Here is a 22,859-nt window from a genome sequence, read left to right as displayed (position 1 = left end):
AGGTGTTTATGCTAAGGAAATCAATAGAAAAGGTGGGACAGCCAATGCCGTACACCGGTGCAGATGATAATAAATACCAAGATTGTCGCAAAGTCTCGCAGGGTTGGTGCCAATCACTGGCTTTTACGTATTATAGTATTCTCAGCCTGACTAATGGGCCGATGCAGTAAAAAATGTGGGAGAGCGGGCGCGCAATTCAGTAAATACATTTATTTAAATTAGGCCCGGCGGTAAAAAGAGGCGCTGGGGACACTAGCGCGTCCCTAACGCCTCTTTTCGGCAGGAGCGGCGGCTGTCAGCAGGTTTGACAGCCGACGCTCAATTTTGCCGGCATCGGTTCTCGAGCCCGCTGACAGCCACGGGTTCGGAAACCGGACGCCGGCAAAATTGAGCGTCCAGTTTTCAACCCGCGAGCTGCGGGCCTATTTCAAAATTTTTATTTTTTTTTTACTTTTTTAAACTTTTGGGACCTCCGACTTAATATCGCCATGATATTAAGTCGGAGGGTGCACAGAAAAGCAGTTTTTACTGCTTTTCTGTGCACTTTCCTGGTGCCCGGAGAAATTAGCGCCTACCTTTGGGTAGGCGCTAATTTCTGAAAGTAAAATGTGCGGCTTGGCTGCACATTTTGTTTTCTGAATCGCGCGGGAATACCTAATAGGACCATCAACATGCATTTGCATGTTGCGGGCGCTATTAGGTTCGGGGGGGGGGTTGGACGCGCGTTTTGGACGCGCTATTACCCCTTACTGAATAAGGGATAAAGCTAGCGCGTCAAAAACGCGCGTCCAAATGCCGGCTAACAGTGCGCTCCGTCAGAGCGCACTGTACTGTAGCGGCCCGTAAAAGTCTTTCCATTCCAGAGGGCAATTTTTGTGTCACTGCTTTTTCTTAGATAATAAGAGTTAAAAAAAAAAGTCATTGTGAATTTTTGAACCTTTGAATATATTTTTTTTGCTCGTTATTATAATTTGAAATCTTGGTGGACGGCGGAGGCCGCCTCCTAATCTGCCCACCCTCTGGGAATGACAGTCTGTAATTAGAGAATCAGGAGTCTATTTAAGACAGCAAGCAGGTGAGTTATCTGTCAGCTTCTCCTAACTTTTTAAAACTGTACATTTATATTTTAGTTTGCTGGGATTGTAGAAAAAGACTTCTGGCTTCATGTTCAAATTCATGTTTAGGGGATCAGTTTTTAAACTCTTTGCTCAGGTGGGGAGCACAGTCTGCAGCTGTCCATGGGGACAAAGGACCAGCAGACTCTGCACCTGCGTTTTCTGTGAGTATCCTTCTACAGAAAATAACGTGTGTAGCTTTGAAAATACGATGGAGGCAGGTTACTGTCTGATCCCAGCTTTGGGAACATCTCCCCTCAGTCTGGCTAAAGGTAGGCGCAGTACAGCAGCTGGCATGGACCTTAACTGGATGATGGAGTGAGAGCAAGCTTTGAGACACTTGGTTTCCTTGGGTAAATCAGCGCTCTGGGGAGAGGACTGAGAACATTTCCTTAAGGCACTGACATCACAGGTAAGTAAGGCCTAGCCAGACCTCCATCATATTGAGGCCACCCAGACCAGCTGAAGCCACAGACAACGGGCACCCTCTTACACACCTGCAGCCTGCAGCGCGTGGGCCCCTCAGGCAGGCCCTCAGATCTGGGCACGGCGGTGGCAATGGGACTTTCTCCTGGCTTAGCCTCCCTGAGGTCTGGCCATACTGTTCCGGAGGCCTTTTTCCCTTGCAGGTTTGTTCTAGGTTTGAAACCACATTGGTCTGTTGAACTGCTTGCTGCCAGAATACATAATACAAGAGCATTTTCTGTGGCAGGCAACTGTTTATATTTTAAGAGAGAATTAGTCTGAAAAGATCAAATAATACATTTCCTCTGCAGGGCGCTATAGGAGGTTAGGGAAGTGCTGCATGGCTCGTGTGCAGGGCCGGTGCTAGCTTTATTGCTGGCCCTGTGTGAATAATTACTGTGCTGCCCCCACCTCACCCCTATCCCATTCATTCTGTCTCTATCCAGGGCCCACCGAAAAAAAGCCCAGCTCCCTCCAGCGATCTAAACTTTAAAAACTGACACCTCATGTGTCTCAAAGTTTTTTGAAAAACTAAAACTTAACCTAATGTGTGGAACCCAATTTACATTCCAACTCCTACGGTCACAAAATTCCTTGATACAACACTCCCCCTCCCCATCTTAAAAAACCCCCCCCCCATCTATCCACCCCCTCCAAAAACTTGACATATATGTTGATGAAACCCAGGAAAATGAAAGAAAGCTAACGGTACACTCTCAGGGAGACTCAAATAGTTATTATCTGAACATGCAAAACGCTTGTCATACTGTAGACATACATGGCTGGGATTAAATTGAAAACGGTGTTTTTGAATGTGCGAGGGATATCCACACCAGTTAAGAGGGCTAAGGTATTGCAGTTCTTTAAGACACATAACGCACAAATAGTGTTCTTGCAAGAAACCCTTTTAACACGCAGAACATATGAAGCTTAACAGGGGCTGGGTGGGACACAATTTCTTTGCATCCTTTAATTCCAAAAATAGAGGGGTGTGCATTTTAACTCATAAATCCTTACCAATGGCAGTTACTAGGTCCTTCTTAGATCCAGAGGGTAATTGATTATTTTTTGTGCAGTGAATTGGTGTTATCAAAAGCTAGAGACTGCGATTTTTTTTTGCCACGTTATCTCTCACACCCATCATCCGATCTCTTTGACCTGGGGGTTGTTAGATTCTGAGGCACTGGAGACTTAAATCTTTCCATTCCTGAAGAATGATGGCTTCAGAGGAAAGATCAGGGAGGCCATGGCTGTGAGTTCAAGCAGATTCATTCTACAGACGAGAATAACCCGGTTCTTCGGTGGGACAACCTTAAGGTAGTTCTAAGGGGGCGGATTATAGCATATGCCGGTCATTATATTAAACAGAGGCTTCGCAGGCAAGAGGAGCTCACTTGTATTATTTAGCAGCATAAAAGAGATTGTTCAGATAAAACATACAGTAGTCTCTGTAAGGCCAGGGATGAGCTTAAACGCTTGCAGTCAGCCCAGACTGAGAAGTCCCATCGGCTTTAGTGCACAGAAATATTACGAGCATGGGAACAAATCTGGGGACCCTGTTAGCAAGGACAGTGGGGGTGTGTGTGTGTGTGTGAAGATCTGTAGGGTTAAAAATTGGTAGCCTTAGGGGGCGCAGAGGGCGCTTTGTGCCACTACCCTGGGGATATAAATGCCTTATTCAAGGCCTATTATTCAGATTTGTACTAGGCCTATGATGTGGTAAGGGAGGAGGGTGTTCTGTCCTATTTACAGGGAATCTCACTGCCGGTTGTCCCTCAGCAGGTACAGGGGCAGCTGCGGACTCCTGTTACTGAGTTAGGAATTGATAGAGCTCTCCGAGCATTGCTTTACCAGACGAGCTCTGGGCCAGATGGGCGCTACCTCAAGAATTACCAGCAATTCCCAGAGGTTTATATTCCCTTCTTGTGTGAGCTGTTTAATTACTTTTGGAAGCCAGGTGCCTCTTTGACTGATTTATTAACCGCAACGATAACTTTAAAACATAAAAAACGATAAAGATCCAACTCGCTGTGCTTCATATCGCTCTATATCTCTTATGAATGCAGATGTAAAAATCCTGGCAAAAGTACTTCAGCTTCATTTATGGAATGTTCTTCCCTTGCTGATTCACCCGGATCAGACGGGCTTTATAAAAGACCGATCCTCTGCGACTCTTTAATATTTTACACTTGGCACAGCTTAAGAAAATCCCCAGCTTGGTCATTTCATCAGATGCTTAGAAAGCTTTTGACCATTTATCCTAGCCTTTTACCTTTGCAGGCCTTAAATTTGCTTATCCTCCTGAATTCATTGCTTCATTGTATAGGAACCCTTCTGCGTGGGTTTTTCCAAATGGCAGGTTATCTATTCGTTTCATATTCTTAGGTGAACGAGGCAAGGGTGCCCTCTATCCCCCTTACTATTTGACTTTGCTTTGGAACCTCTGGCCTTCTTTGATGAGGGAGTCTCATGAGATTAGAGCTTTTCGGGTCGGAGAATACGTCACAAGTTGGCAATGATTGCCGATGATGTGCTATTGTTAATCACAGATGTCGGAGAGTCTAGTTCAGCATTGATCAAGGCATTACATGGGTACGGTCTTCACTCTGACTATAAAGTTAATTTTTCCAAGTCTCAGATATTACCCATAGGCCCTCATTGCAAGTTACCTAGGTGTTTACCTACTTTCTCTGTTGCTATGACTGGTTTTAAATATCCAGGAGTTAATGTCCCCATTATTACTGACCTTTATAAAGCTAATTACTCCCAGGTTCTGGCAAGTATTAAGGAGGACATGGCTAAGTGGGTATCCCTGCCATTATCCTTAATTGGGTGACTCAGCTTGCTTAAAACGGTAAACCTTCCCAGGCTTTTATATTTGTTCCAACAAATTCCTTGTACTGTTCCTAAAAGAGGATTTGTACATCTTAAAAACTCAGGTTTCATATTTTGTTTGCAATAAAAAGGTGCCAAGCATTAAATGGCTTAAGGAAATGCCCCACTTTCACTTTTCCCATCGCCCCACAAGATCCACCCTTGCAGGCACCCTACACCCCCCCCCCCCAAGACTGCGCACCTCTCCACCACCAGAGAAAGAGCATTCAGCATCGCAGGCCCTGCCCTCTGGAACTCCCTCCCCACACACCTCCGTCTCGAACCCTCCCTGCCCAATTTCAAAAAAGGCATCAAGACCTGGCTTTTCAGACAGGTCTACCCTGAAACCAACCCCCCCATAGACACCTGCCCCCTCCCCCCCCCTGCTTCTCCTCATCCTTCGCAATATCTGAACGCTCCTATGGATGTAACGTCTCATTACCATGCTATCTGAATATTTTTTGTATCTAACAATCTGCCATAAGTTAGTTGTATCCTATACTCTGCTGTAAATAAGTTGTAGTTTATAACCTGCTTTAAATAATTTCACCTCTGCAGTTATTCTGCTGTAAATAACTTCTTCTCCTCAATTATGGTTACTCTTCTCTATCTTCTCTGCTGCTATCCCTTCTTCTTCTCTGTCTATCCCCCCTCCCCCCGCCCCCCTTCTCGCCTGCTCCCTCACCCGCTCCCTGTTTATTGTAATTTCCTCCTTTCTCAAGTTTTATTGTAAACCGGCGTGATGTGCCTCACGAACGCCGGTATATTAAAAGCTGTTAAATAAATAAATAAATAAGTAAGTAAATAAATAAAATAAATATACAACTCTGCAGCTTCCTTAAAAACTGTGATGGGCTTGAGCGTCCCGGCTTTAATAGAGATTATATTGCAACACGACTTGTTTGTCTGAGGGCATGGACAGGCGCTGATAAAGCGGTGGGCAGCTGGTGCAACTCAGAAGTGGCGCAGATAGAGGTTCATGATCTGGCTGCGCTAGTGCTTTACCCTGCTCACTCGCCTGTAGATTTGACTTATCCATCTAAATGGCTTTTGAATATCTATCTACTCCATGGTGTTCACCATCAGGATTATCTATTCGCAATAAAGTGCAAGAGCTGTTGTACAAACTGTTGCAAGGCATGCATCTTTATCCACTGTACTTCCCCAAGCCCATTATGTTGGAGACAGTGCAGGGAACAGGGGGCTTATCTACATATGTGGTCGGGTTGTTCAGAGGTGGTGAACGTTTGGTCAGAGGTGCACAAACATGTTGAAACTAGCGTGGGTGAACGGATTACCCTTTCTCCTCAGTTATGCCTGTTAAATATGTGAGAGGAGCAGGACCTGTCGAAAGGGGACAGGGGATTGGTTACCTTGATGTTGCATGCAGGGAGATTAAGCATAGCCTCCTTTTGGGAAACCTCTCCCCAAATCCCATTCTGGCAAAACACGGATAAAGCTTAATAGCTATAGAGAGGCGTGGGGGAAATATTGGAATTAGTATAAGCTGCGTAAATGTGATGTTATGTTCTTCAATTATTTTGTCCTGGGGTAACCGTTGTCTCCTTTTACTTTGTACAACTGTGTCCTATGCTTTGTTCACCGCTTTTGTCCTCTTGTGTGTCTTGAGTAATTTCAGAAATAAAAAGTTATAAAAAAAATCCCCTGATCCTTAGATCTTCAGCCCCCCCCCCCCCGGGAACCTATAGCCGGTGGAAGGGTATTAGGTGCCCCCGGCAAACCTTATGGCCTTCCACCCGGCCTCCGGCCCTTTCTGCACACACAATTATGTATTTATAATCGAGTTTGCATGAAAAAGAAAAATCAAAGTACAGTCTTCTGAGGTAAAAGCATCATATTATATTATTTTTACTTGCACTTCTGTGGTTCCAACCAGAAATCCTTGCAAAAAAAGACACTTGGAACCCAGATGGTATTAGGCCTATTGTACTGTGCGTTTTGTGTGTGCTTGACCCTCAGAAAGCCATGAGTAAACCGAATTACACTATAATAAGTCTCCCACGTCAAAACAGCACTAACTGCCAACACTCAAACGGTATCAACCCTACTTATGAAAAGGTAACACTGGAAATATTACACCAGGCCCTAAAACACCAATACACCTCCTATGAGGAGAATATCTCACCTCAGTTACATAAGCAGACCCTCACCAAATACAGAATAGAGCAACCAAAAAGTATAACTAAAAAGATGCAGGCAAAAACTGAATGGGAAACTGTAACAGGTCAGACTCTCTATTCAGTGCAACAGTGGAAAAAACAGAACCATCACCATTCCTCAAATATTAATCAATAAAATCAAGAAATATAATACATAATCATAACAGTAAAAATATACTACTAAAAAGAATAGTTCAAAAACAATTGATGAATAGACGATCCCATAATTAAAAACTCATATACAATTCTTTTTAAAATTTCCCAAACACCAATAAAATATGTATATCAGACATATCAAAGTAACACCCCAAATTTAAAACTAATAGGGATAAAAATAATTCATGCTCTCCATACCTGGGAACATTTGATTTTCAGTCACCCCGACATTGTTGTGGAGTAGTGGGAGTGGGGTGCATAAACTTTCCCTTTTATTTATATCTATATCCTCATCTATACCTATATCCATCTATACAGTGGCTTGCAAAAGTATTCAACCCCCTAAGAAGCAGATTTGTGTAGATTACAAATGATGCTTACACAGATTGTTCCAGACAGTATGTGCAGTAGGTCGCTCCAGGACCCCCGCTGGACTTTTGGCAAGTCTTGTGGGGGTCAGGAGGGTCCCCCAAGACTTGCCAAAAGTCCCTGGTGGTCCAGCGGGGGTCCGGGAGCGATCTCCTGCACTCGGGCCGTCGGCTGCCAGTAATCAAAATGGCGCCAATAGCCTTTGCCCTTACTATGTCACAGGGGCTACCGGTGCCATTGGTCAGCCCCTGTCACATGGTAGGAGCACAAGATGGCACCGATGGCCATGTGGCAGAGGCTGACCAATGGCACCGGTAGCCCCGTGACATAGTAGGTCAAAGGCTATCGGCGCCATTTTGAAACCAGCAGCCGAGGGTGTGAGTTCAGGGGATGGCTCCCGGACCCCCCGCTGGACCACCAGGGAGTTTTGGTAAGTCTTGGGGGGGTCAGGAGGGTGGGGGATTGTAGTTAATTTAATTTTAGTGGGGAAACGAATAGGAATTAATGTATAAACGTATCGGGGGGCCCTCTTGCCGAATGCAACATATCTGCTCCCCCCGACGAATACGAATCCCGAAGGCAACATATGGCGTCCCTCTGCACATCCCTAAGAGATTCACAGAGTTTATCCCATGCCCTTTTGAATTCTTTGTTTTCTTCTTCACCACCTCCTCTGGAAGGGCATTCCAGGCCTCCACCACCCTTTCCATGGAAAAATATTTCCTGACATTGGTTCTGCGTCCATTCCCCCCTGGAGTTTCATTTCGTGACTCCTAGTTTTCTTTCCTTTGGAAAAGGTTTGGAGTCCATACATCATTGAAACCTTTTATGGGTCTGAAGGTCTGTATCCTATCTCCCCTGCACCTCCTCTCTTCCAGGGTGTACAAATCCTTCAGTTTCTCCTCATAGGTCTTCTTAGTCACCCTTTTCTCTTTATCCTGTTTTCCCTGCAGTCTCTGTGGTATGCCTTCCCCAAATAACATGCCCAAGCAGCTGTGGTATCCCAACGGTGCAAAGTGTAGCTTCAACACTGCTTCCTGGCCTACAGGGGCTGCCACGGTAGCAGAAGCCATTTTCTCTCCCTCCCAGGTCTGAGGGCACCACCTCCTCTTTCCATTATCTGAAAGTCAGATTTAAAGTTAAGTGGATTTTATGAAATTTAAAACTGCTGAAAAGACATAGAAAATTGTTATTCTGTATCCTAGATTTTTTTTCAGACTGCTGGCTGTTATTCGTCAAGCAAGGTTGCTATCTATAAACAGAGTTCTCTATGAACAGCAGGATGAATTAGACATAAAACGTGTGTAATGTCATCTGATGGCACCAACACGGACTCATCTCCCAGAGCTCAGCAAAAACTCCATCGAGCATGTGCAAGAGCTCCTATGTGCACTTTCTGGGCCCCTCAGTCATTTCTAGAGCTTAAGCTTTAGGTAATCATCTCTTCAAGAAGATGAGCGGGTATTAAGTATGGCTAATTCATCCTGCTGCATGTACTAATTCACATGCATGATCCCTCTCTCATATACATATATACACACACACATACACACACACACACACACACACACACTCATGCTCCCTCTCTCACACACATACATACGCATATACACACACACATGCATGCTCCCTCTCTCATGCTTGCACACACATGTACACTCCCTCTCATGCACATTCCCCACACTTACATGATCCCTCTCTCATGCACATGCTCACTTGCATGCTCCCTCTCTCACACACACACACGCTCACAATCACACACATGCTTCCTTTCTCAAACACACATGCTTGATCACATAGCACTCACTCACATGCAGAAGCATGCTCCCCTCTCATGCACACACTCACTCAACACAGGCATGCTCCCTCTCATATGCACAAGATCACTCACATACATGCTCGCTTCCTCTCTCATGCCCACTCTTGCTCTTTCTCATGCACACTCTCACTCACAAACACACATACACACTACACTCACACACATGCATGCTCATGCACACATACTCGGCTCTCTCTCTAGCTTGCGCACTCTCTCACACATTCATTCACACACACACACACTCATGCGCATGCTCACTCTCACAGACTTCCTCACACATATGCACATGCTCGCTCACACACTCCCTTTTGTACATGCATGCTCCCTCACACGCACGCTTGCTCAAACACATGCTCACTCACACACACACACACTTCCTCTCTCACACACATTCATGCTCCCTCTCTCATGCACATGATCGCTCACACATACACATGCTTCTTTTCTTACACACATGCTCTGTCTCATGTGCACTCACTCATGAGCATGCACACACGCTCCATCTCTCACACACATGCTCACACTCATACATGCACACGCTGTCTCTCATGCACACACTTACTCATACACGTTCACACTCCCTCTCTCATGTGCATGCTTCCTTTCACATAGAAACATAGAAATGACGGCAGAAAAAGACCAAACAGCCCATCCAATCTGCCCATCAAGCTCCCACACTTACTTTCCCATACTTAGCTGTTTCACCGACCACCAAGTTCAGGGCCCTTGTTGGAAACTGTTTGATTCGAATTTCCTGCTACCCCCCTGCCGTTGATGCAGAGAGTAATGGAGTTGCACCAAAGGTAAATCATAAGGCTTAATGGTTAAGGGTGCACGCTCGCTTAAACACACTCACACTCCTTCTGTCTCGCATATTAGCTCCCCCTCTCTCACCCACACCGAGGCGTCTCTAGACTCCAGCTCTTCTTTGATTGGGGTCCATCAGCAGCCCCACAGCCTCATCCTCATTTCGATCATGTTATGGTTTGTGAACTGCCGGGCAGTCCCATGGTCTTAACATCTTGGCTGCTGGTGGGATGGGAACTGCAGCCTCGACAGCCCTGTCTCTGTAGCCTCCTTGACAGTCTGGATCCCAGTGGATCCCAGCCTCCTCATCATCCTGGCTGTTGCCGGGATGGGGGTTTGCTGAACAGCTGCATGGCCTCCTCGTCATCCTGGCCTGCTGGTGGGATGGGATCCGCTGGACAGCCCTCAGATTCCTCTGAACTCTGCCCCCTTTGAGCCTGTGCACAGCTTGCACAGTCGTGGCACTGGCTCTGCTCATGCGTGTGTGTGTCCTGGGAGGATTGGGAAGAGGAAACCTTGCTTCTAGAAATTAGCCAGCATTCTGGAGCTAATTTCTGGAAGCAGGGAAGTAAAGCAGAAGAATGAAAAGGAGCCATGTAAGTGTGGTCAGTTGGGACTGTCCTAATGGAGTTAAGCACCTCGGCTTCATTACATTACCTGCCCAGCCACTGTTAAAAACATTGTTTACTGTTCGATCGCCTTCCAGGAGACAGCCGGCATTATACAAAGGCATTTACATTGATTTTACACCTGCATACACACAGACAACAGCAATTAAACTGCACTGCAAAGCAGATGTTGACAGGTATATAATTAGAATACAAGTTACTTTCTTATGAGTAAGTATGGAAGATCTGTTCCAGTTTACAAACACAGCAGACCGAGACCTGTTCTCACACAGCTTCAGGTGCTCATCCTTCAAAGGATAACAAATATTTCAGAGTATAACAGGATGACATCAGACCCTGTGTGTGTTTCACCTCAATGACATCAGAACTGTCCATAGAAATGCTTGAAATGTGTCTAGGAACAGAAATAGCAGTGGGAGGGCTCCAGAGAATGAGCACAGGTGGGAGCTCGACTGAAGAAATGGTAGAAAGCGCAGAAGAGAAATAATAATTTTTGTATTTATATTTTGCCTTTCGTGACACTTCTAAGTGGATTACATTCAGGTCTCCCAGGGATTTCCCCATCCTTAAGAGGAATGCTGAAAAATCCTGCAGTATTCATCCTGTATGGCGAGGGCATATGGATGGGTTTCCTGCAGACATGCAAGGCACATGGATCACTGTAGCACATGTGTGGCAGCTGGTCAGATTCTAGTTGCTGTTTGCTAATTCAATCTCAGGTGTACACATTAATTGTATTTCTGCTGAATGGACTGCAGGGACACAGCACTCAGAAAATGCAAACATACCTGCTGCTATTTGGGCTCCTCTCCACAGGGTTTCTTTAAGTTTGCCTGCGGGTCTACGAGCCCCCATGCACTCTTTAAAGTTGCCCCTCAGTGTGTATCGCCTGTCTGTGGATCTTGGCGTAGAGTTTATCAGTGGGATCAGAGATGACTATTCAAGGAGCTCGCTGACTGGACACTAGAATAGAATCGGAGGCTGAATGAAGAGGTTATTTGGAATTAGAAGGTGGTAAGGCCATATCCTGGTGGAATTCCTGCATAGCCTTTCTGTCTGATGAGTCCTGATGGATTTTATTTCTGAAAAAGAGATACTAAAACCCTGCCTATAACATGGGGCTTCTCCCATGGGATGGGCCTACTGTCCTAGATCACGAGAACATACCTAAATATCTGGACAAATGGCCAGGTCTCTAGCACAGTTCTATAAAATTATTTCATTATCGTTTTGGAGTCGAAGTGCTACGGTCTAGACTCAGCCATTCTCCTGAAATGAAGACCTCGCGGCTGTATCCTTCTTTCTGGGGCATGATTATGGACAAAGCTATTAGACTTATATTGTAAGACTGATTTTGTGATGTATGAAGACACCTGTGAGTGAGTTGAGACTGCAGGGGTTTGTGTGCTCTATGCTGCAAATGGACAATACTCGTTGGGTCAGGTTGGTCAGGGCTGGAGATCACATAAAAAATAAATTCGTTTTAATAAATTTGAAGAAACTTACCAGGATTTGCCCCTGAAGAAGGAAAGTTAAATGGATTGTTTCTGCCTCCAGCCCTGAGTCAGACCTCTACATACTAGAGCTTGCTGCTGTTTTGCAGTCTTGTGACATAAAGTCTTCCTGTTTTAGCATGTGATACACAGAATTTCTTCACTCCTACGATGGAAGTGACAAACTCAGGCTGACAGGATGGAAGAAAAACATGAACATTCCATGAAAGTCACTCCTCAGAGAAATGTATATTTTAGCCCATCAGGTTTTTTTCCCCCCTTTCTCATCTGGAGACCGTATCTCAAAAAGGATAGAGACAGGATGGAGGCAGTCACCAAAATGGTGTGGGGTCAGTATTGGTAGACTTGTGAGGAGAGTCTGAAGGATCTGAATATGTATACCCTGGAGGAGAGGAGGTGCAGGGGAGATAGGATACAGACCTTCAGATTCCTGAATGATTTTAATGATGCATGTTTCTTGAACTTTTCCAGAGGAAAGCACGACAGTAGTACTAGGAGGTCACGATATGAAACTTCAGGGGGGAACGACTCAGAACCAATGTCGGGAAATCTTTCTTCCCTGGGAGGGAGGTGGATGCCTGGAATGCTCTTCCAGAAGAGGTGGTGAAGATGAAAACAGTAAACGAATAAAAAAAAAAAATGCTTGGGATAAACAATGTGGATCCCTATAGGTTAGATTTAGAAATGAAGAAAAGGGTGAATGGAGGGTTACTGTCCTGGAGTGGCAGCTGCTACCCCTAGCAGAAAGCACGGAGATTACCACTCCTATCTAATTAGCTTACATGATTTTGATACAACTGCAGCATCGCTCTCTGCTTCTAAGGTGGGGGGATTGGGCCCTGACTCTTTATGGTCCAGGGTACTGATATGCAGACATCAGGGAAAAATCGCAGGACTGCTTATATGGCTTAAGCCCAAAAGCAAAGTGCGTTCAAGCAGCAGCATTGTCTGAAATATCAGGGAGGCTGCTCACTCTGTAAACATGTTGCCAGCAGTAATTTTGTTGTGGGTTTGACAGTTGCTTGTTTTTGGTTTTTAATATCACTACCCTTACCGTAAGGCTTGGGGGTAACCTGCACGGAGCGGCAGTTACTACCATAGGAAACTTGCTGGGCAGACTGGGTGGACCATTTGATCTTTTCTGCCATCATTACTAGGTTATATTATCATCAGCGTCTTCCTTAGAAATCTCCAGCTTGGGCCCTGCTGCGTCTCTCCGCGTGTGTTTGCGTTTCTCTTTGGTGTTCTTTTTTTTCCCCTTTCTTTTATTTGAGCCACATAAACAGCTGCAGCCCGGAGTTGCCGCCTCATCCCAGTCTCTCGGGGTTCTGCATCGTGAACACTAACACTCTGCTTTCCCCTGGGGCACTGAGCAGCATCACATGGGAGAGCTGCAGCGGCCTGATTAAGAGGTCAGCTGCAGGGAGACCTCCAACGCTGAAAGCTGGCATTTCACTGTACGCCAAGGAGGGGAAGCGCTCGTGTGCGCCCATCATGAGCTGCCAGAGCCGAGGTCATTAGTATGCAGAGAGGAGGCGGCTGCATTAACTTCAACTCTGTGTGCATCTTCATCCCTAACCTTAAGTCACACCAGCAGCCTGAAAAATGACAAGTATTAAGACTAAGGAAAGGATTGTTTGTTCCTAATTATACCGATGCAATCACCTCTCCACCAACATTAGCCGTGCCTGTCAAAGCTGACTGTGATTGTAAGGTCCTCTGGGTGCCGATTAGCACGTGACATGCAGGGCACCCGACCTCTTTGTTAACTGCACAGCTAATGGATGTGGCTTGCCATTTCCACTCCTCATCAGGGGACAAGGGTTCACAATATTTTGTCTGGTGTGTTGTAATGTGGCAAAGAAAATTCTGTACCACAAGTGTCAAAATGAGGGCAAACCTGTGAAGCTGAAGTATCAGAGAGGGCTCAACTTCGAGTAACGAGTGTGGGACCTATGAAGTTGTACTATTGGGTAGGGGGAACTCAGGGGCAATAAGTGTGGGACATGTGAGGTTGTAGAACTGGGGAGGCTGAGCTCAGAGGCAATAAGTGTGGGACCTGTGAGGCTGTAGTACTGGGGAGGCAGCTTGGGGGCAGTGACTGTGGGACCTGAGATGCGGTAGTTTTGGGGAGACTCAGCTCAGAGGCAGTGACTGTGGGACCTGAGATGCTGTAGTAGTGGGGAGGGCTCAGCTTGGGGGTAGTCATTGTGGAATCCATGAGGCTGTAGTACTGGGGAGAGCTCAGCTTGAGGGTTGTGAGTGCGGGACACATGAGGCTGTAGTATTGGGGAGAGCTTAGCTCGGGGGCAGTGAGTGTGGGATCTGTGACGCTGTAGTAGTGGGGAGAGCTCAGCTCGGGGGCAGTCAGTGTGGAATCCATGAGGCTGTGTCTAAGAGCTCAGCCTGTGAGCAGCGAGTGTGGGACACATGAGGTTGTGGTACTGGGGAAAGCTTAGCTCAGTGGGAGACAGTAAATATGGGACCCATGATGATGAAGTACTGGGGAGGGCTCAGCTTGACATCAGGGATTCTGCAATTTTATCCATTTTCAGTATGGGGGTTTTAATATCACTTTTGAATTATAAGAGTCTATTGATATTACTGTAAAATATATAGTGGATATAGTGTCTTTGGATTTTCAGGTGTTTGACAAATTCTCTCATGAGAGACTCCTGAGAAAATATAAAGTTATGGGCTAGGAGACAATGACCTATTGTGGATTGCAAACCTGTTAATAGACAGGAAACAGAGAGTAGGAATAAATGGTCAGTTTTCTCAATAGAGGAAGGCAAATAGTGGCAGGCCCCAAGGATCTGTACAGGAACAGGTGCTTCCTAACATTATAAGCGATTTGGAAAAAAGGCATGAGGAGGTGATCAAATTTGCAGATAACACAACATTTTTCCGAGTTTTTAAATCACAAATGGATTGCTAGAAATTGCAGGAGGACCTTGTGAGACTGGGAGATTGGGCATCCAAACAGCAGATGAAATGTAATGTGGACAAATGCAAGGTGATACACTTAGGGAAAGTCATCTAAATTATAGTTACACAGTGTTAAGTTCCATATATAGGAATCACCACCCAGGAAAAGGATCTGGGCGACATTGTGGAGAATATGTTGAAATCCTCAGCTCAGTGTGCCATGGTGATAAAAAAAAACCCAACAACAACAACAACAACAACTAAACAGATGATAGGAATTATTAGGAAAGGAATGGAAAATGAAAGAGAGAATTTCAAAATACCTTGTATCCCTCCATAGTGAGACTACATCTAGAATGTTGTGTGCAGTTCTGGCCACCAAATCTCAGAAAAGATATAGCAAAAATGGAAAAGCTTCAGAGAAGGGCAACCAGAAGGATAAAGTCAATGGAAAAGTTCCTTTATGATGAAAGCTAAAGAGGTTAAGACTCTTTAGCTTGGAGATGAGATGGCTGAGAGGAGATATGATAGAGGTCTCTAAAATCACGAGTGGAGAAGAACGGGTAAATGCAAATCAGTTGTTTTTTTTTTCAAAAGTAAAAAGAGTAGGGGACACTCCATGAATTTACTAAGAAAATACTTTTTCAATGAATGCACAATTAAGCTATGGAATTCATTGCCCGAGGATATAATAAAGGCAGTGAACATAGCTGGGTTTATAAAAGGTTTGGACAAGTTCCTGGAGGAAATGTCCATAAACTGTTATCAACCAGGTAGACTTGAAAGCCACTGCTTATCTTTTTGGGCATAAGCAACATGGAATCTATCTATTTTGAGATTCTGCCAAGTACTTGTGACCTGGATTGGCCACTGTTGGAAACAGGATACTGGACTTGATGGACTTTCAGTCTGACTCAGTATGGTCATTCTTATGTTCTTAAAATTAGCCTGCCATCTAGGAAAGTGTAGTTTATTGCTTCCATAAAGTGATTTAACAATCTGTTGAATATGATATCTGTGAGGCAATCCATCAGTGTCACTGGAAGTACAATGTTATGGTCCCCAGCTCGGTCACCATACAGCAGCACCTTGCATCTTGTCCAACACCCAAACCCCTGTATCAGGTCACTGTGAAATTCTTGACATAGTTTAAAGCTGAATTTTTTCTACGTTAGAAATAGATGACATTTATTTATTTTGCAATTATTTCATAAATTCTAGGTTACAAATTGCAAAGAAAAATAATAATATTTAATTGTTACAAGCTTACAAATCATGTTAGGGCCTTATTGCAGACCTTAGAGCCAGAGGTACAGATCTTGGAAAAAAATAGGGTCCCCAGGTGTCCAAAGTCAAATCTCATATTTCTCCAAGCCAATCATCCAAAATACAGTCCTGTATACAAATCTGGCACCTATAAAGGCCAGAATGCGAATAAAGGTTCTACTCTGTAAATCTGGCATTAATCAGTATAAGGTAGCTGTCAAACAAGCAAAATAAAGATTACCTGGCTAGAAAGCTAAGACCAGCTGATACTTACTCATCTGTGTCAGCTATTTAAATTTCTCACTCAGTTCCTAGGTATGACCCTCCTGCTGATAGATTTGAGATGGTTTTTGTCAAAAGATTGATGATATTCATAAGGAAGTTATAAAAGACAATGAACAGTTCAAAGTTAACTTAGAAAGCTCTGATCTTCCTCCTCAGATTACAAGTTTCCTGAGTAGTACACTCTCTGATTTTAACAAAATCTTGCAGGTTGGCATCCCAAAAACTTTGACAACAATGAGAGGCACTAGATCAGCTCTTGATTCCATACTTCCCAAGCTTGTAAAGAATACTGAATTGGGTCTTATTGCTTATCTTACTCTGATTGTGAACTCCAGCCTTGATCAAGGTATTATGCCTCCTATGCTTAAACAGGCAGTTGGTCTAGCCTAATTTGAAAAATGGTAGCCTCAACTAAACTAGTCTTCAAAATAATGGGCCAGTTTCTAATTTGCCTTTTCTTTCAAAGGTTTTTGGAAAAAGTGGCCTATAAACATTTATGTGATCAAGGTCAATGCCCTGCATCCTAGTGAGGGCTAGGTATAAGCTACTTAGTGCAGGATAGTTAGTGGGGAGGATCCATTCAAATAAAGCCCCTTCTTCTGCAGGGTCTGGAATGGCTATCCCCCTGGTAATACTATGTAACCGCGTCCTTGCTACAGATCAGGAGGAAGTTCTTTGAGTTTTGCAAAGAGCTCAGAGGTAGAGAGGAGCTTAGCTTTTGTTGTTTTGCAGGCTCAGTCAGAGGAGCCAAGCAAGCCCTGTTTGGTGGTCTTGACCAGCATTGGGAGGGATTTCTTTCTTTCCAGTCCACTCACTGGCTGCTCTGGATTTTCCCCTCTGGGTACATTTTTTTGAATTTAACCTTTTAAGTGGTAGGAGCCTTGCTGGAGCCTGTTCAGCTCCTGTACCTAGGGAATGGGGAACCCTGGACCTGGGCCTGGGCAGGTTAGGGAAGACCTGCCCTCCGTTAGCCTCAGTGAGAAAGGGAGTTTCAGTGACCTGCTGTAAGTGTACACTCCGATGGTATCTTCAGTTTTTGAAAAGATTGAGTTTAAGATACAGGAAGAAGTTTTGACTGCTCTGACTTCCTAACTGAAGCACAAAGAGTCCTGCTTCAGGGATCCCTCCCATCAGGGATCACAACTGACAAAAGGAAAGAGCTGCATCAGAAATCAACTAACTGTGAGTAAAGGCAAAGCCTGACATCCTTTGAAGTTACCCATCCAGTGCTTCCAAACCCCTGGGGAGAGAGAGAGTTTATCTCTCTGTGCAGTGACATTGTATCTTTGCTAGTTGGAGGGGTGTTCTGCCCATCTAAAGGACATCCTACCCACCAGGGGACCCTATTTTTTCCAAGATCTGTACCTCTGGCTCTAAGGCCTGCAATAAGGCCCTAACGTGATTTGATGAATGATCTCCTTAGTTTCCCAGACCATCAAATCAGGGCCCTTGTTGGCTGCTGTTTGAGTCCAATTCCCCGTCACCTCTTGCCATTGAAGCAGAGATCAATTTTGGATTTGCATCAAAAATTTCAGGCTTATTGGTTAAGGGTAGTAACAGCCACATCAGTAAGTTACCCCTATACTTATTTGTTTTCCCAGACAGTAAAAGTCAATGTCCTTGTTGGTTGCTGTCTGAATCTAATTCCCCTTTTCCTCTTTTCTCCCAGCTGTTGAAGCAGAGAGAAATGATGGTGTTGCATCAACAGTATGAAGGCTTATTGGTTAAGGGTAGTAAATGCTATACAGCAAGTTTACCCCCCATGCGCTTTTTTCTTCATTTCCATCCTCTAGCCTTTAGGGATCCACAGTGTATATCCCATGCCCCTTTGAATTCTTTCATTTTTTTTGTCTTCACCACCTCTTCTGGAAGGGCATTCTAAGCATCCATCATCCTCTCTGTGAAGAAATATTTCCTGATATTGGTTCTGAGTCGTCCTCCCTGGAGTTTCATTTTGTGACCCCTAGTTCTACTGATTACTTTCCAATGGAAAAGGTTTGTTGTTGATTGTGCATCTTTACAACCTTTCAGGTATTTGAAGGTCTGTATCATATCTCCCCTGCACCTCCTCTCCTCCAGGGTGGGTATACATATTTAGGTCCTTCAACCTCTCCTCTCCTCATAAGTCATTTGATGGAGACTCCCCACCATTTTGGTCACCCTTCTTTGGACCGCCTCCATCCTGTCTCTGTCCCTTTTGAGATATGGTCTCCAGAACTGAGCACAGTACTCCAGGTGAGGCCTCACCAAGGACCTGTAAAAGGGGATTATCAGCTCCTTTTTCTTATTGGTTATTCCTTTCTCTATGCATCAGCATTCTTCTGGCTTTAGCTATCGCCTTATCACATTGCTTTGCTGTCTTCAGATCGCTAGACACTATCACCCCAAGGTCCCTCTCTTGCTCCGTGCACAGCAGCCCTTCACCCCCCATCACATACTGTTCTTTTGGATTACTGCACCCCAGATGCATGACTCTGCACTTCTTGGCATTGAATCCCAGCTGCCATGTCTTCAACCACTGTTCAAGCTTCCTTATATCATGCCTCATTCTCTCTACTGCTTCCGGCATGTCCACTCTATTGTAGATCTTAGTATCATCCATGAATAGACAAACTTTACCTTCTATCCCTTCCGCAATGTCACTCACAAAGATATTGAACAGAACCGGTTCCAACAGCGATCATTGTGGCACTCTGCTTAACACTGTTCTCTCTTCTGTGTAACAGTGGTAACACCAAGGACTCAAACAAGAACACAACCTGTGAAAAAGCAGCACTGTAAATATTACACTGAGTCCCAGAATACGAATGCACCACCTACAGAGGAAACAAAACAAACCCATTTGCTATAGATCCCTATACAGACATTACATGCTAGCAAAATCTGTCACCTTGGTCACATGCACAGAGCAGAGACAGATCCTCACCAAATACAGAATAAAGGATCACAAATTAGAACCAGCAATATGCAGACAAAAACTGAAATGGAAACTCCAAGAAGCAAGATTCTGTAACAATGGAAAAACAGAACCACCATTGCTCATAAAACAATAAAATCAAGAAACATAAAGCATCAATTATAATAGTAGAATCGTACTAATAAAAGAATAAATATTTCAAAACTACTGGCAAATAGAACAACATCTATTAAAGTCATATACATTTTTTTTTTAATTTCCCAAGCTTCCATAAAAATTTTCAAAACAGCACACATATCAAATGACACCCAATAATTAAAACTAATGAGAATAAAAAAGTCTCCTGCTGTCCATACCTGGGAACTTGATTTCCAGTTACCTTGAGGTTGTCGAGGATTAGGGGGTCACCCAAACTTTATCCTTTCTCGTTCACACACACACTCGCATGTTCATTCTCTCTCACACATACACATACATTCAAGCTTACATACATATGCACATACTCTCATATTCAGGCTCTATGTCCCTCTCCTCTCCCATGCACACAAAAGCTCTTACTTCCCCAGATTCCCTCATATACACACACAGGCTGTCACCCATACAGACACACAGGCAGGCACCCATTCATTCTCACACACACACAGACCGACCCCGAGGCAGGCACCCATTCTCACGCACACACACACACACACACACACACACACACAAAGATCAACCTCCAGGCAGGCACTCATTCTCTCTCACACAAACAGTCAGACCCCCAGGCAGGCAGGCACTCATTCTCTCTCTCACACACAGTCAGACCCCCAGGCAGGTAGGCACTCATTCTCACTTTCACACAAAGACAGACCCCCAGGCAGGTAGGCACTCATTCTCTCTCACACAGATCAACCTCCAGGCGGGTAGGCACTCATTCTCTCTCTCACAGAAGACACCCAGGCAGGCACTCATTCTCTCTTTCACACAAAGTCAGACCCCCAGGCAGGTAGGCACTCATTCTCTCTCACACAGATCAACCTCCAGGCGGGTAGGCACTCATTCTCTCTCTCACAGAAGACACCCAGGCAGGCACTCATTCTCTCTCTCTCATGCACACACACAGATCCCCAGGCAGGAATCTATTCTCTCACACACACAGAGATCCCCGGGCAGGCACCCATTCTGTCACACACACAGACACACACATTCCCAGGCAAGCACTCATTCTGTCTCACACACACACACGCACAGACAGATCCCCAGGCAGGCACTTATTCTCACATACACAACCTAGGCAGACACTCATTCTCTCATACACACACACAGAAAGACCTCCAGGCAGGCACCAATTCTCTCACACACATAGACACTCAGGCAGGCACTCATTCTCTCATTCACACACACAGAAAGACCCCCAGGCAGGCACCTATTCTCTCTCTCTCTCTCTCTCTCTCACACACACACACACACACACACACGCACGCGCACACACACAGAAAGACCCATTCTCTCACATATATACAAGTTCCCATTCATTCCCATTCTTTGGTTTCCCGGCAGCCTCGGAGCCTTTCTCCTTCCTCCTACTGCTGTCACTGTTGCTGCATGGCTGTTAGGGAGGAGCCGATCCCTCATTGCTGCTTCTGGCACTGCCAGTTCTGTTGCCTCCTCCTCTGTTCAGGCCCCTCAATATTTATTTATTTATTTATCGAGTTTTATATACCATCATTCAGTTTCGTCATCGTAACGGTTTACAAGTTTCGATCCAAGTAAAACTTCTTAAAAAAATAATACAAACATTAGAATAAAAGTGAGATAAAAGTTACAATAAGAAGCATAAAATTGATTTAGCAGGCGGAGCCCGGGGATCCAAGATGGCTGACGCATAGTCCGCAGTGTGAACACTGTCGGGCTGAACTCTTAAAATAATTACTTGTTTTCCTGTTTTGCCTGAATGGGAAGGAAAAGGAAACCACGAGCTGGGAGCTTCCCTGCAGTACCTGCTTTGGCTACCTTGACTGGCCCGATGGATGCGCACATTCTGCAAAGCAGCCCGATTTCGGGGCCTCTGCCGCTGGAGGGAGGGGGAGGGGAATTGGAGTTCCCCTCTCTCCCTGGCTCAATTTCGCCTTTGAGCCCCGAGGAGAGATTACCACCCGATAATCCTGCACTTGCTAGGAGCAACCGCGAATCGGAGGAAATGCCGACAGTCCATGCGGCAGTTGGGGCGATTCCAGCAGGGTTCGTAGTGGCAGCAATGGTGGTGGAGAGCCCAGGTTATAGCTTGGGCCAGCAAGGAGCCAGACCGAAGGAATCTTGGAGAGACAGCAAAGGTATTGTTCCCATACAACCAGTTGGGATTTCAACATTGACTTCAGTATTAAGACCATCTGTCTTCACCTTAGAGAATATCTGGGACATTATTTTGGAGTTAAAGGGTTTAATTACTCAGCAAGTTTCAATTTTGACTTTGAAATGTGGGGACTTGGAAAGTAAAATGACTGAGATATCCAATGTGACAACTGAACATGAACAACAACTAATATCAGTAAGGGTTCAACAGACGCAAGCGGCACTAATTAAAGAAAATACAAATTTGAACACAAGGATAGAAGTGCTAGAGAACGCTGTAAGAAACAGGAACCTTAGACTAATACATTTTCCAAAATTACCGTTAATTCCTCCCAGGGAGATGTTTAAGAGGTACCTGGTAGAGGTATTGAAGGTTCCGGAAAATGTGATTCCTCCGGTTTCGAAAGTATATTATCTACCACAGTTTAAAAAGGCTCCTGAGAACCAGTGTGAAAATCAGGTTGAAGATGAGATGTTTACACCATTAGTACCAGTAAGAGAGCCTACTATAGCTGTTTCAGCATTGCTTGAAACCTCTGACACAGAGATGGCTGTACCCGCCACTTTAATTGTAACCTTAACTTTAGAACCGGACAAAGACTGGTTATTAAAATTGTATTTTCATCATAGAACTGAGCAGTTCCTACACCACAAGGTCAAAATATTTCCAGACGTCGCCAGGCAGACTCAAAAGAAGAGAAGACAGTTTTTGTTAATGTGTAAACAAGTTCAACAAGTTGGGGGAGCATTTTTTCTTAAATTTTCCTATCTCATGACTTTTTAATTTTTTTAGAAGTCTCTCATGAGGGACTTTGTCAAACGCCTTCTGAAAATCCAAATACACCACATCTACCAGTTTACCTTTATCCCCTTCTAAAAAATATGTAGCAGATTTGTGAGGCAATTCTTCCCTTGGGTAAATCCATGCTGGCTGTGTCCCATTAAATCATGTCTGTCTATATGTTCTGTGATTTTATTCTTTATAATAGTTTCCATGATTTTCCTGGCATAAATACTTTCAAGTTAGATGTAAAATAGTAGCAAGAGAGGCCAAGAGCGAATCTGAGAAGCCATCCAGGCAAAAGCTAATACATAAAAACCTTTTCAAGTGCATTCATAGTAAAAAGCCTGTGAAGAAGTCATTTGGGCCGCTAGATGACTGAAGAGTAAAATGGATCCTCAGGGAAGGCAAGGAAATAGCAGA

Source organism: Rhinatrema bivittatum, chromosome 4 (assembly GCF_901001135.1).
Source record: "Rhinatrema bivittatum chromosome 4, aRhiBiv1.1, whole genome shotgun sequence".
Classification (NCBI taxonomy): Eukaryota; Metazoa; Chordata; class Amphibia; order Gymnophiona; family Rhinatrematidae; genus Rhinatrema; species Rhinatrema bivittatum.
The sequence above is the reverse complement of the archived record's forward strand: the minus strand, read 5'-3'. Positions refer to the sequence as shown.